The following is a 14,144-nucleotide window of genomic DNA, read 5'->3' on the forward strand; positions in this document are numbered from 1 at the left end:
CCCTGCGGAACCCCACTGGAAACATCCACTCAGTCACAAAAGCATCCATCAATCATTACCCTTTGCTTCCTACCTCTAAGCCAATTTTGGATCCAACTTGCCACTTTGCCCTGGATCCCATGGGCTTTTACCTTCGTGACCAGCCTGCCACGTGGGACCTTATCAAAAGCTTTGCTAAAGTCCATATACATTCATCATCATAGGCAGTCCCCCAAAGTGAGGATGACTTGCTTCCATGCCAAAAAGGGATGAGTTCACAGGTGTTTCAATGAAGGACCTGATATTCCAGATCCCGAATTACATCCTGAAGGGTGGAAGATGCCTGTGCGTGGATTTTTTTAACGTGTGATGGCTGTTGCACACCAGCCACCACATGGGCTTGACAGAGCTACGTCTTGGTCCAGTGGCAAGGATTACCCAAGACTAACTGGAGACCAGCTCTGCTGCACAGACCAAGCGCACACACATATTGCAGTGTGGGCTGGCCCATGCTGCCCCTGGGCCCTCACCTCTTCACTTCCCTCTACGGACTCTTGTCGCTTCTTCGCCCCTCCTGCAGTGCCTGCCCGCACTGCAATCAGCGACCTGGCTTTGCAGCCATCGCCCTCCTGCAGCAGCACGCGCTGCTCCCTGCAGTAGTATGCTACCACACGCTGCTCCCTGTAATGGCCCCGGCCTGCTGATGGTCTTGCAGGCCGGGACCGCGCCAATTTCCGGGCCAGGCCATTATATAACAAAGACTATCAGCAGGCCGGGGCCATTGGAGGGAGCAGCGTGTGGCGGCCATATACATTACATCATACGCACTATCTTCATCGACCCTCCTGGTTACCTCCTCGAAAAATTCAATTAGGTTAGTCAAACAAGATGTTTCCTTAACAATTCCATGCTGACTGTCCCTGATTAATCCTTGCCTTTCTAAATGTAGATTTATCCCGTTCTTCAGGATTTTTTCCAATAATTTTCCCACCACTGAGGTTAGGCTGACAGGCCTGTAATTACTCGGCCTACCCCTTTCTCCCTTCTTAAACAAGGGTGCCACATTGGTAGTCCTCCAGTCCTCCGGCACCATGCCTGAATCCAAAAAGGACTGGAAAATGATCGTCAAGACCTCTGCTATTTCCTCTTTTGCTTCGCTCAACAGCCTGGGAAGCACTTCATCCGGGCCTGGGGAATTATCCACTTTCAAAGCTTCCTAAACGCCTTAATACCTCCTCTCTCACTATGTTTATTTCATCCAGAGTTTCACACTCCTCCTCGGTAGCAGTATCTGCATCACCCCTTTCCTTTGTGAAAACAGACACAAAGTATTCATTAAGAACCATACCAAAACATCCCAATAGTCAAATTTCGAAGTAAAAAAGGCACGGGATGAGGGCTTCAGCAGCGGATGAGCTAATCAAGGGCAGAGATGGGCGATGTTACAGAGGTGGAAATAGGCGGTCTTAGTTATGACGTGGATATGAGGTCAAAAGCTCATTTTAAGGTCAAATATGACACCAAGGGTGCGAACAGCCTGGATCAGCCTCAGACAGGAGTTGGGGAGAGGGATGGATTCAATGGCTAGGGAACGGAGTTCGTGGCGGGGACCGAAAACAATTGCTTCGGTCTTCCCGATATTCATTTGGCCCTGTGCCGACTTCTGCTTCTCTTTAACTGTCTTAATTAAACTCTCCCTCTCTGGTGTCTGTAGCAGTACCCTTGGATTTCTATTACATATTCATTCCAAAGTAACTAGTCAAGGGTGTCCTGGTTTCCACAGATGGATGACTTTCATGCCGGTTGGCGGAGTTCTGCATTTGCCATGGGAAGACAAGCTACGAAAGGGCATTAAATCCTTGGGCAAGCAGCAACCACCAGCAGCCACTGAAGATGTACTGCTCAGGGAGTAGATTCTGTGCGAGGCTGATCAGTGGACTGAAGGCTTCTCACTTATATGAGACACTCCACAAGCTTTCGTTGGGGTAAAACTGTACAAGTTAGAAGGTATGCAAATCAATGTCAGGAATAGACTAATCTGTGCAAATCTATTGTTAACCCTTTCACTTCCCTATTGCCGACCTTCAGCTGAGGAGGGTGTACAACTGCGTTCAGTCGCCTTGTGCATTCTAAGAACATTCACGTGTTTGCTGTTATGGTTATCTTGCATGAGTATTAATATATTAGTAGCTATCTATTATTAAATGTTCGACATGTGTTGTGCTCTCCTTGTCCAGAATAGTATTTTCTGTAACGTTTTTCCTGTTAGCATTTGTAATGGAAACTTGCCTATGTAAACATTTATAATACAAATCCATATGTAAACATATTATGATGGGAATCCTGTGTATAAATAGTTACCTGTCCTAATGCAGTTTGTAGGCTCTGGCAACTAGCTGATGCAGTGGTGAGACTCACAATCGTGTTTCCCCACTCTTTGTCAGCCATATTGCTTTTTCCACAATTTTTGGACTTTTGCCAGATGTTTAAAACTTTAGTTTTATTTTTTACGTATGTCCCACCCAGCCTGTTTGTTTCCCCTGTGGCAGCCTGCCCAATTTTGATGCAGGCCTTCCCATCTGTTTCCTTTCCCTAGTGTTGCAGTAGGTGGTGAGAGATCGTGGCATAAATGCAGCGAATGCTTGTGGCGGAGGAGTGGTGAGAGATCAGCGACGAGAGATCGTGGCGGAGGAGCGGCGAGAGATTGTGGCGGAGGTGTGGCAAATGAGGGTGCGGGGCCTAGAAGAGCCGAGGGTCCAGGGGCAGCACGGGCCAGCCCACACTGCGATATGTGCGCAATTGGTCCGTGCAGCAGAGCTGGCCTCCAGTCGTTCTGGTTAACCCTTGCCACTGGATAAAGGCCTAGCTCTGTCAATCCCATGTGGTGGCTGGTGTGCAACGGTCACCACACGTTAAAAAAAATCTATGCACAGGCATCTTCCACCCCTGGAGTTCAGGACTGGAATATCGGGTCCTCCATTGAAACATCTGCAAATTCATCCCTTTTGGTGTGGAAGCAAGTCATCCTCGTTCGAGGAACTGCCTATGATATTTGATGAGTAGCTGGTCTCAAGACTGCCACCTCTGGCCTTGCATCTCACCCACGTCGCAACCTGTGACTTCTAACCCCACCCCAACGGATCTCTGACCTCACTGCAACCCACCATTTTCCCTCTCCCATGGCCCCACCCCACATAACGCTACTTATCTGTACCCTATCGTTTCTCTGGGGCCGAAACCACAAAAATAGCTCCACCAGTGCAGTAACACCCTCAGCACTGTACTGAAGTGTCAGCCTGGATTTTGTACTCAGGTCTCTGGAGTGGGACTTGAACACAACCTTTCAGACTCAGGGGCAGGAGTGCTTTCACTGAGTCAAGGCTGACACTGATGTAAATCTATTCACTTGCTGGTTTACTTAGCTGTACGACATTGTTTATCCGCATCCTTTAGTTGTTTCATGAGTGCAGTGTGCCGCACGTGGTGCATGCTGTTTTCTGTGGGCTCAGTTTTCCTGTTACGATTCTGTGATGTCAAATAAATACCAATAACACATTTTGTTTTAGGTTAAGTTCTGTAGTTGCTGCTGCTATTGTTCTCCTTCATACTGTAGCAGCAGCTTCTCTTGTCCATTGTTTTAGGATGCATTGTCATCGCATTTCTTTTTCTTGGATTACTGAGACCAAACTTCTTCAAACTATTTAAGTCTTGACTCCCTGGAGCTGACTTTTATCTCGCGCATACTGGAGCGAGGGCAGCTCAATTAATTTTGGCAATCGGGCCTTATTTAAATAAAATTGGCGAAATTGTCAGCGCTAAGGATGGGGGGTAGGGGATGGGGGGAGGAGGCTCCTTTGCGAAGCCAGTCAGCTGGGAGATTTTAATGGGAGAAGGGGGTGTGTGCAGGCGATAGCGATGGGAGGGGCCGCAGGGGGACCGATAGCAGGTGGGACAATTTGTGCTCCACAAATGGTTAACAACAATCTTAGTAATATGTTTTCTGCATGGTTTTCATCGGTCCCTTTAAGGATCAGGGATTTTGGCTGATCTACATTCAGTCCCACAGGCGGGCTGCACAATGAAAGCAAAAGTTGCACTGAGGTCCTAAGTGCGTCTTCGGACCCTGATTTCAATATATGCATGAGACTCCAGCCCATTTCTGGCTGGAGCGCTGACCACCTAACTCAGGAACATCGCAGCAACCGGAAGCTCTGCAATGACTTCTTTTTAAACAAATTTACATCTCTGTCACGCTGAAAAATGGGCGGGTTTGAGCCGAAAATCGCCCCCAAACCCACCCTCAGATTCAACATCAAAGGAAATAGACTGGTATATGTTAAACCGTTAAATATGTTAAATGCAACTGTAAAACGGGCCGTATTGAATCGAACAACAGTTATACTCCCCGTCTGGTATTCAATTCCTCTCACTGCAGTGGAACTGAATATCGGGGGGTTGGGGGGTGGGTCGTATAACACGTGGCCAATGTGATATCGCCTTTTCTCCACCACTGCCCAGCACGCATATTTACCCACTTGAGTTGGCACAGTTGGTGGAACACGTTATATTTCAAGTCAAACTACTATGCAATCAGCCCTCCCCCCATCCCTCCCACCCCACCGACTACCGCTCCCCCCCCCCGCCCCCACTTCCCTTCCGCAGCTCTGGGAGGCTGCCTCATTGAGTTCCCTCAAATGCACTGAACATCTTTGCTGTGGGTTCAGGGGACAGTGTCTGGTTGGTTTGAGATTGCGATTGCCTCCTGTTGGGAAGGCTGTGGCTGATCCTCCGAAGCCTGGCAGATGGTACTCTGTAAACATGTTGTAATGTACGCACCTGTGAGCACCGAGTCCTCGACCAGGCCAACATCCCCAGCATTGAAGCACTGACCACACTTGATCAGCTCCGCTGGGCAGACCACATAGTTTGCTTGCCAGACACAAGACTCCAAAGCAAGCGCTCCACTCGGAGCTCCGTCATGGCAAACAAGCCAAAGGTGGGCAGAGGAAACGTTACGAGGACACCCTCAAAGCCTGATAAAGTGCAACATCCCCATTGACACCTGGGAGTCCCTGGCCAAAGACCGCCCTAAGTGGAGGAAGTGCATCCGGGAGGGCGCTGAGCACCTCGAGTCTCGCCACCGAGAGCATGCAGAAATCAAGCGCAGGCAGTGGAAGGAGCGTGCTGCAAACCAGTCCCACTCACCCCTTCCCTCAACGACTATCTGTCCCACCTGTGACAGAGACTGTCGTTCTCGTATTGGACTGTACAGGCACCTAAGAACTCATGTTAAGAGTGGAAGCAAGTCTTCCTCGATTCCGAGGGACTGCCTGAGATGATGATCATGCGCTGGCAACGTATTTCTTCCACCAGGAGTACTGCCTCAACTATTACACGCAGCTCCTGTTTGTGAACCTGGGGGGCGTCAGGACCGCCATGCGGGAGCTGCCTGCCTTTTTCCAGGACCTCATCAGGGTCTGGAACAGAGTCGCCACCAAACGCAGTTCTCCCCCGTCTGGAGTGGCGGCTGTCCTTCGGGAGCCGTTGCTCAGGAATCCGTATCTCCACAACCGCGGTTTTAGGTAGCAGGCAGATGAGAGGGCTTTGTTTGGCAAGGTGACCAGGGTCAGGGACCTACTCGATGGTGGAGGAGCGGGCTGGATGGCGCCAGAGGAGCTGGAATGGCGCCTATCCTGAGCTGATGTCCGGCGCGCGGCCAATCCCATCGAGTTGCTAAAAACAGCACTGGGCCCTGACTCCGTAGATGTGTCGAGGATGCTCAAGCACGTGGGGCGATCCTATCCGAACTGACCCCCGTCTGGACAGAATTCCTCATCAGTGCCAAGACCCAAAACATCCCTTGGGAGCCGGCGCCTCACAACTTGAGCCTCCTCTGGAAAATCCCCTCCGTGACTTTCAGAGTGGGCTGCTCTTGCACACTCTCCATTTTGCCATCCTTGTCTGCCGTCCGGACATGCCATGGCGCACCATCTTGCTGTCTGGAGAAGGCGAGGGTCCCCAATGGGGTGCTCTCCACGCGGGAGTTCTCCCTTTATTTTTGGGGGATTTGGTCTGGAGGGTGGTGCACGGAGCAGTCCCGTGCAATTTTTTAAGTCAGTTCACAGACTCCCAGGCTGCCTGTAATTTCTGCAGTCTAGAGGAGTCCGTGTTCCATGTATATATTGAGTGTGCGAGGTTGCAGCCCCTCTTCCATTATTTGAAGGGGCTGCTCCTCAAACTCTGGTTGCAATTCAGTCCCACACTCCTGATCTTTAGGCACCCTGTGGGGAGGGGAGCGGGCAGGTCGGAAGACCTCCTCATAGGACTGCTCCTGGGCATGGCCAAGGGGGCCATCAGCCGGTCCAGGCAGCGGGCAGTCGAGGGGGTCGTTCAGCCTGACCGCCTGCATCTCTTCCACGGTTACATCCGAGACAGGGTATCCCTGGAGATGGAGCATGCGGTGTCCACTGGTACGCTCACGGCCTTCCTCGAGAGGTGGGCACCGGAGAGACTAGAGTGCATCATCACCTCCGGCAACCAAATTTTAATTTGATCCACTCATGTCTAAAGTTTAATTTGTTTAAGTTTGCCGGTTTTAGTGTCCCCCCTTTAATCAGGTGGCACTTGATTTACAGGTGCCACTTAAGATAGTTGCAGAGATGTTGCATTGTGAGTGGCTTAGTCAGTCACGTGATGTTCACAAGACTCAATAAAACCCCAGCCAGTTGTGTCCAGTTTACCCATATGAGGTATGCAGTTGTGAGCCTAGTGGATGAACTGGTAATGTGTAATGTGATTGTTAAACCTTTGTTAATAAACCAACTAGTTCTTAATAGCAATGTGTTGCTATGAATTCTTAAGCAAAGAACCCATGAAGCAAATACATTACATATGTGAATAAAATAAGTTACATATTCTCCAGACATGGATTATCTTCAAAGTGTGCAGGTTTTCACTGCTACATATATTGTTCTAGTTCTGAACTGAACTGATGTGATACCGCAGATACTGCACAGAAAAAACAATTTTTCTAACCATTTCCTCTTCATTTGTAAAGTACCTAATTTTGCAGTAAAGGTAACTCACACCGATGTGTGTATTTGCTTTATACAATCATCACTCGATTGGATACAGTATTTCCGCCCCCACCCATTTCTAAGGGCCAGTTAGTCACAATTGCAGTTTTGGATTTGGTTTATTTTGACAGAAATGTGCTTAACCAATGTCTTTTCAAATCATATGTTGTTCCGATATGAAATATCAATATGGGTGGGGAAGCTGCTATCAATGTCTGAGTAATGCTGAGGTAGAACTTCCTGCCTCTGATGAAGTAAAGCCGCATTTATCTGGGCAGGAGGGGGGGTAACCTAGGGCCGGATCCAGTGGGCGCTTCTTGTGTCCCGCTCCCCCCGAGGAGATGGCACTCGTAAGATGATGTCACCCACTGGAAATCCCCCCAGTTGCACCTTCTTTTTACCTTGCCTGGCACCCCCAATATAGAGTGACTAAGGGTCAGGTGTCCAAAAACATCTGACCCCCTGAATTATATTCCAGTCTGTAACTCTGTTGCATGTCCGTTATCTTATATATAATTAGTTATCAGCCTCACTTCCAGGTATCTGTTTCTCTGTACATAAACCATCTGAACCCCTTAACTAGATTATTACCTGTAATTTTATATAAACTACCTCAACACCTGGATTAGATTCCAGGAACAGATTAAGGGTGCCTCGGGCCCTGAGCAGTACCCTGCATCCTGCAGTAAATGTCATTAGTGAGCTAAGTCACTGGACGCTATACTGAGTGTGGATCAGGTCAAGGTCAGGTCAGGTCTACATCTCAGGTTATGTTCTCATTGATACTATGATGACACTCATTGAATATTTTATTATTTTTCCAAACTATCAAACCAATAACTTGATGAAACCCTGTATAAACAGTAAAGAACAACACTTTAATTGTTTTTAATCCTTACGTTTTGAAACTAAATCGACAATGACAAGAATTTAGAACAAGGCAGTGCAATGTTTTTGGAAAACTATCATTTATTAGATAATTCTACAAACATTAGTTTTGGATTAGCCCATGTCATTCCAGTACAACACGTTGGGCCAGATGTGTTGGTTGGCACATCCCTGCACCTGCACTGCAGGTGTCCAGAGTCTGTTTACATCATGTCAAGAATAACATGCGCCTGAGCTCTTGCTACGGCACTTATGTCAATACTATTTATCCGTACCCTTAATCCGGCCCTGTATGGGCCCACTGTAGGCTTGGGCCCCGGGCAACCGCCCCATCTGCACCCCTCCTTAATCCGTCCCTGTTAGATGCTAGTCGGTAATACACTCCAGGGTATCTAATCTAAAATATATTGAAAATCACACGTCTACATACACTTACTGTCATCTTTTTCATTATAAAGTCCTATGTCCACATGTATAAAAGAAGAACTGTACTGCATTAGTCAGACCTGAGCACCTTCAATCTGCTCCTTTGAAACACCAACTACGTAAATTTGCCACACTGTAATTATACCTTCCTGCCAGTGGAGCTGCTAAAGTGGGAGAGTGTAATTACAGCGACACCAGCTTACGTTGGCATTTTCCACTGTAAATGTGGACAGAGGAATTTATAATGGGAAACTTTGACAGGAAGTGCATGTCGACACAAGCTTTAAAAATTAATAAGGGAAGAATGCATGACTTTAAAATGGAGACTAAATTATGCTTACGTGCCCGTGTTCGATGATCTTGTGCCCTCTAATCCAGCTTCACCTGAAAGCTACTTGACTCCCCATACAAAGCCAATAAACAATGATTAGTATATTCTATATAAATACCAATGGAATCCTTCAAATAGAATCCAATCTACAACTCATTCCTGTTGTAAATCTACCAAGCCCCTTGATGTTTTAATAAATTCATTCTTGGGATATGGGGGTGTTGTATTGAGGAGATTCATGGTGTCTCTTTACTTGAGTAGTAACAAAATTAGTCGTTGCTTCAGGTTTGATACCTTTATTTCTTCAGACAATATGCAAAGCACTTTACAAGCAGAGTCGATTAAACAGCGACGAGTACAGATGTGTAAATATATATTTCACTATTCTCTCATTGCACTAACGTTTCTAAACACAAAGCGGGCAAAATCGCCTGCTGTGTGTCTCCCATTAGTGCCTCTAGGGGGCGGTATCGGGGCGAGAAAGTGTTTTCACCCCGCGGGGAGGGGGGCGGGGGGGTTCCTGCAAGATTATGCGGGAGTTAGCGCAGGCATGAAGCTAGTAGCGCCGTGCCCCCACTGATAGCCCCCCAGGCCGCTGCACTAACGAGGATGACCCCCTTTCGCCCATTTTTGCGCCGTGGCAGAAATTAGGCAGCGCTCCACGAAGCTGCTACGGGCGATGTCAGCACCAGCCTCGCAGGTCGCGACCTGCTTGCGGGGTGAAATTTAAAGCGGGGGTGCGCGCACCATTTACCGGGTCCAATCTACGTGTCGATTCTCGCGGGGTCCGTACCGCGATGGTGCAGCCCGGCACTCCGATTTGGTGCCGGGCTGCGGCCACAGTACCCCGCATCCCCTGTGGCCTACTGGAGGCTCTGAAAACCCTCGGGGCTGGCAGCGTGCCCTATCCTTTAATGGAAGGGGAGGGCCCTTGTAACGTGTAGCGCTCCCACTTTCACCTGGGGTGCGCCTCCAAGCCGGCCCCAACAGGAAGTGAAGCACCTGACATTGCGCTCCACTTCCTGTCAGGGACAGTGATCACAATAAGTTGTGGGGCGGGATTTCCTGTGCTGGGTGCAGGAAGTCCCACCTCGCGAAGCTTACTGCCCCCAAATGGGGCGGTCCCGAATTTCAGCCCCAAAATGTCTGTTTTTATATTGTCCTTGTCCCCTGATTAAACTTGAATCTGCCTCTTCTCTCTGATTGGATTCCTTCTGTCACCTGACATAATATGACACCCCCTCTTTAGTAACCTTACCATCATGTCCATTTTGAATCAAAGATCATGCTCCATGTCACATAGCTTTCCTTATCCCGTCTGACCTCAGAACGTTATCTATCTGCTGCTCTGTGTGAAAACCAGCCGCAGTTTAATAACTCCTTTTACAACCAAAACACTTTCATCTGGCAGGCATTCAGGGTCCAGAACAGGGCTTTATTCTATTAATGACACAAACACACTGTCCCACAATAATGTTACCTGTTCACTTTGCTAAACTAGCTGTTAGTTTTCTCATTATTTTTCTACCAAGTTAATATCGTAATGTCTCAGCTGTCTGATTTTATTTTGTATGCTAAGCAAACTTCTAATTTCCCAGCAAGCTCTCTGCTGTTAGTTAATTTAGCTCACAAGTTTATTGTAATTACTGATGTGAATATACAAGGAAAATACGTGTTAATAAACAAATGCTCACTTTCTTGCCGTGTTTGCTCCCTATAGAATGTGCTAAGTTAGCCTTAATATCCCATCAAACTCTCTGCCTCTTCCTTCTCCATCCCTTTCCCACATTACAACAGTGACTATGCTTCAGAAAGTATTTCATTGGCTGTAAAGTGTTTGGGATGTCTGGTGGTCGTGAAAGCCGCAATATAAATCCAAGTCTTTTTTTTCTTTTTATGTTTCGACATGTCCCATGTTCCAACGGAGGGAGGGGGGGGGGTCGCTGGCAAGGTCAGCATTTATTGCCCATACCTACTTGCCCTGAGAAGGTGGTGGTGGGCCACCTTCTTGAACCAGAGCAGTTTGATACAACTGAATGGCTCGGTAGAGTTGTTTGTGGGACTGGAGTCACATATAGGCCACAGCGGGTAAGTGCACCCAGTGACAGTGACAGAAAGGACAGTAGTGAACCAGTTTGGGTTTTTTATGCCATGGACACTTTCACTGATACAGTGCCAGCTTTTTATTTCCAGATTTTGCAAACTGAATTCAAATGATGTGATTTGACCTCTTGTTTGCTGCATTATTATTCCAGGCCTGTGGATGCCTGGTTCAGTAACATAATCGCTGCACTACTGTACCTGACAGTAAATTCCAGGTTGAAATTAACTCCTAACCATCCATTATTCTTTAGTGTGTTGTGGCACGACATTCAATCATAATCATATATTTTTAAAAAATGATGACTAGGATTTGATCTCCGTAGAGTTGATCTTTTTGTGCTCTGCGCTAGTGGGCAGAATATACACCTACCACATGTAGTTTAGCTCAATTTGTTAAGCCCAGACTTTGACTAACAGAGCTGAATTATTTAAGCGAGGGCCTTGTTTGTACTGTATTTTGTTATTATAATGGAAGAAGGATGGTTTCTGCTAAACTTCCTCATGATTTCTGTAGAATAAGCAGAGGAAGTAGAAAAGGAAATTAGTTGAGTGCAGAGTTTCTCAAAATAACATACAGAAGGAGGTTAGAGTGGAGTTTCACTGCAAGATTCACAGTTAGCACTCACTTTTCAGACTATATTTGATTATTTTAAAGAGCAAACCCAGCGTTTACCGTATAAAGTACCTTACTCGTTTGTTCATCGATCAGTACCCTACGCACTTCCTTTCTAGATACTGTGGAGATTGCGGTGTGAGACAGGAAGAGGAAAGACCAGTTATTCTTTTCAGCTGTATGTTCAATATGAAATCAAGTGAAAAATAAACGCAGACTTGGTAACATCAAGATGGCTTTCAGAAACCTTCCGAATCGCAACGATGTACTCCAGTGGCCCTCGAGTCATTTGGCTGACTATTTCAGAATGGTAGGTAGAACCAAATATGTCTTTTCCTTCTCCTTTTCTTGCTCCACCAATCTCCGTGTAACAATGTGCTTTCGGTTATACGGGCTGAGTACCTGGCTGACAAGTGTAGAAAAAAATAAAAGCAGTTCAATGAGCTGGCAACGATTGTTTCAAAACCTGGTTTTAAAATCTTGTGCCGTTTTTATGACATGATAACATGCGTTGTTCTCCACCTTTTGTGTACAGTGTCATGAAAAAAAACAAATGAAGCTGTACATTCCTTCAAGTCTGCAATATTCTGTTTAACACTTTTACACATTAATGTGACAGCCAAGTTTGTCCATGCATTTGTTACCTCTGTACTCGACTGTTCTCCTGGCTGGCCTCCCATCTTTTACCCTCTGTAAACTTGAGCTCATCCAAAACTCTGCTGCTCGTATCCAAATTCTCACCAAGTCTCATTCACCCATCACCCCTGTGCTCACTGAGCTACATTGGATCCTGGTCCAGTAACGCCTCGATTTTTAAATTCTCATCCTTGTTTGTAAATGGCCTCATCCCTCCCTATCTCTCTAACTACCTCCAGTCCTACATCCCTCGAGACCTCTGCGCTCCTCCAATTCTGGCCTCTTGTGCATCCCCGAATTTAATTGCTCCACCATTGGCAGCCATGCCTTCAGCTGCCTGGGCCCTAAACTCTTAAATTCCCTCCCTAAATCTCTCTTCCTCTCTGCCACTCTCTCCTTCTTTAAGACGTTCTTTAAACCTACCTCTTTGATCAAGCTTTTGGTCACCTGTCCTAACAGCTCCTTATGTGGCTCGGTGTCAAATTCTATTTGATAACGCTCCTGTGAAGCTCCTTGGGATGTTTTACAACATTAAAGGTGCTATATAAATGCAAACTGTTGTTGCATAACAGGGAAAACTAAAACTAGGGGGCATAATCTTAGAATAGGAGCCGCCCATTTAAAACTGAGATGAGGAGGAATTTCTTCTCTCACAGAGTTGCAAATCTGTGGAATTCTCTGCCCTAGAGAGCTGTGGAGGCTGGGTCATTGAATATATTTAAGGCGGCGATAGACAGATTTTTGAGTGATAAAGGAGGAAAGGGTTATGGGGAATGGGCAGGGAAGTGGAGCTGAGTCCATGATCAGATCAACCATGATCTTATTGAATGGCGGAGCAGGCTCGAGGGGCCAAATGGCCTATGCCCGCTCCTATTTCTTATGTTCTTATGCTGTGATAATTATAATGATAAAATATCTGTTTTATGAAAGACCGTCTCTCTTATATATTTTTTTTTGTTATCCAAGACTTTAGCTGTGATGAAAATGTAAAAACATTACCATTTTACATCCTGTGTCGAACCCTTGTGTCGGCTAAAAGGTTTTGCAATTAAAATGCTTCTGTCGGTAGCTAGTTTGCCGCACACAGCGATACATTGTGAAATGGGTTTTTAAAGCTATTGCAAAAGGAGGGCCGTTTCATGAAAAAAAGCTTTTAAAATTGCCTTACGATAATGGCACTTGTCCTACTACCACTGAGTGATACGTGTTGCAACATAGAGTTGTACTTCCTTTGTTCGAATATGACAACTGCGGCTTTAACTTGCAGCATGTTGCTTTTAGATATGAAAAGAAATCTCGTGCCCAATTTGGACTTCGTGAGCGAGATACCTCTGCTAGTTCCATGTGAATGTTCCAAGTGAATAATTATCAATTTTATACTAGCGGCACAGAAATAATACTTAGTGAATTGAACAGAAATGACAAGAAAGACACAGGCTGTTCGGCCTAACCAGCTGAATGTGCCAGTTTCTGATCGTGGTGATGGTAGGCCAGGTCCATTTTGAGGGCTTGGTCTTGTAGGATCTTAAAACGTACATCTTTGACTCGACCCGAAGATTTGTCATATGTCATAGAGAAATGAGATTATCATAAACTGACTTTATTAGAGTACATCATTGAGAGTTTACAAAAAAAACATTTATACAACATTTGTCTGGGAGTGGAGCTCAAACCCTCGGGGTGGTCATGTCCCTTAGTCCTGGGAGGTACTCGAGCTGTCGTTTCCTCCTTCTTTATTGGTGACTTCTCTTTCTCTGTCTATCCTGGATTCTCCTTGATCCTGATACTCTGTCTCTCTTTCAAAGGCATACCATGCATCTTAGTCAGAAAGGGATAGGCCAAAGGTCTATTCATGTGTACAGCATGGGCCCTAGTCTAAAGGGAATAGGCTGAAAGTTTCTGACAATTTTCCTGTCCAGTCTGCTCAAGTTGAGCTATCTGCCTGATGTTTGTTCTACCACAGCCATGAATCTATTTACTCAGTTCCCCATTCTGTATGTAGTTATTGCCCAATAATCTCCTTACTGATTCAATCATTGAAGCAACCTGGGACTGATTTAATCAGTTGCAGGTTCCTACAGTCCCTCAACAA

Source organism: Pristiophorus japonicus, chromosome 4 (genome assembly GCF_044704955.1).
Source record: "Pristiophorus japonicus isolate sPriJap1 chromosome 4, sPriJap1.hap1, whole genome shotgun sequence".
Taxonomy (NCBI): Eukaryota; Metazoa; Chordata; class Chondrichthyes; family Pristiophoridae; genus Pristiophorus; species Pristiophorus japonicus.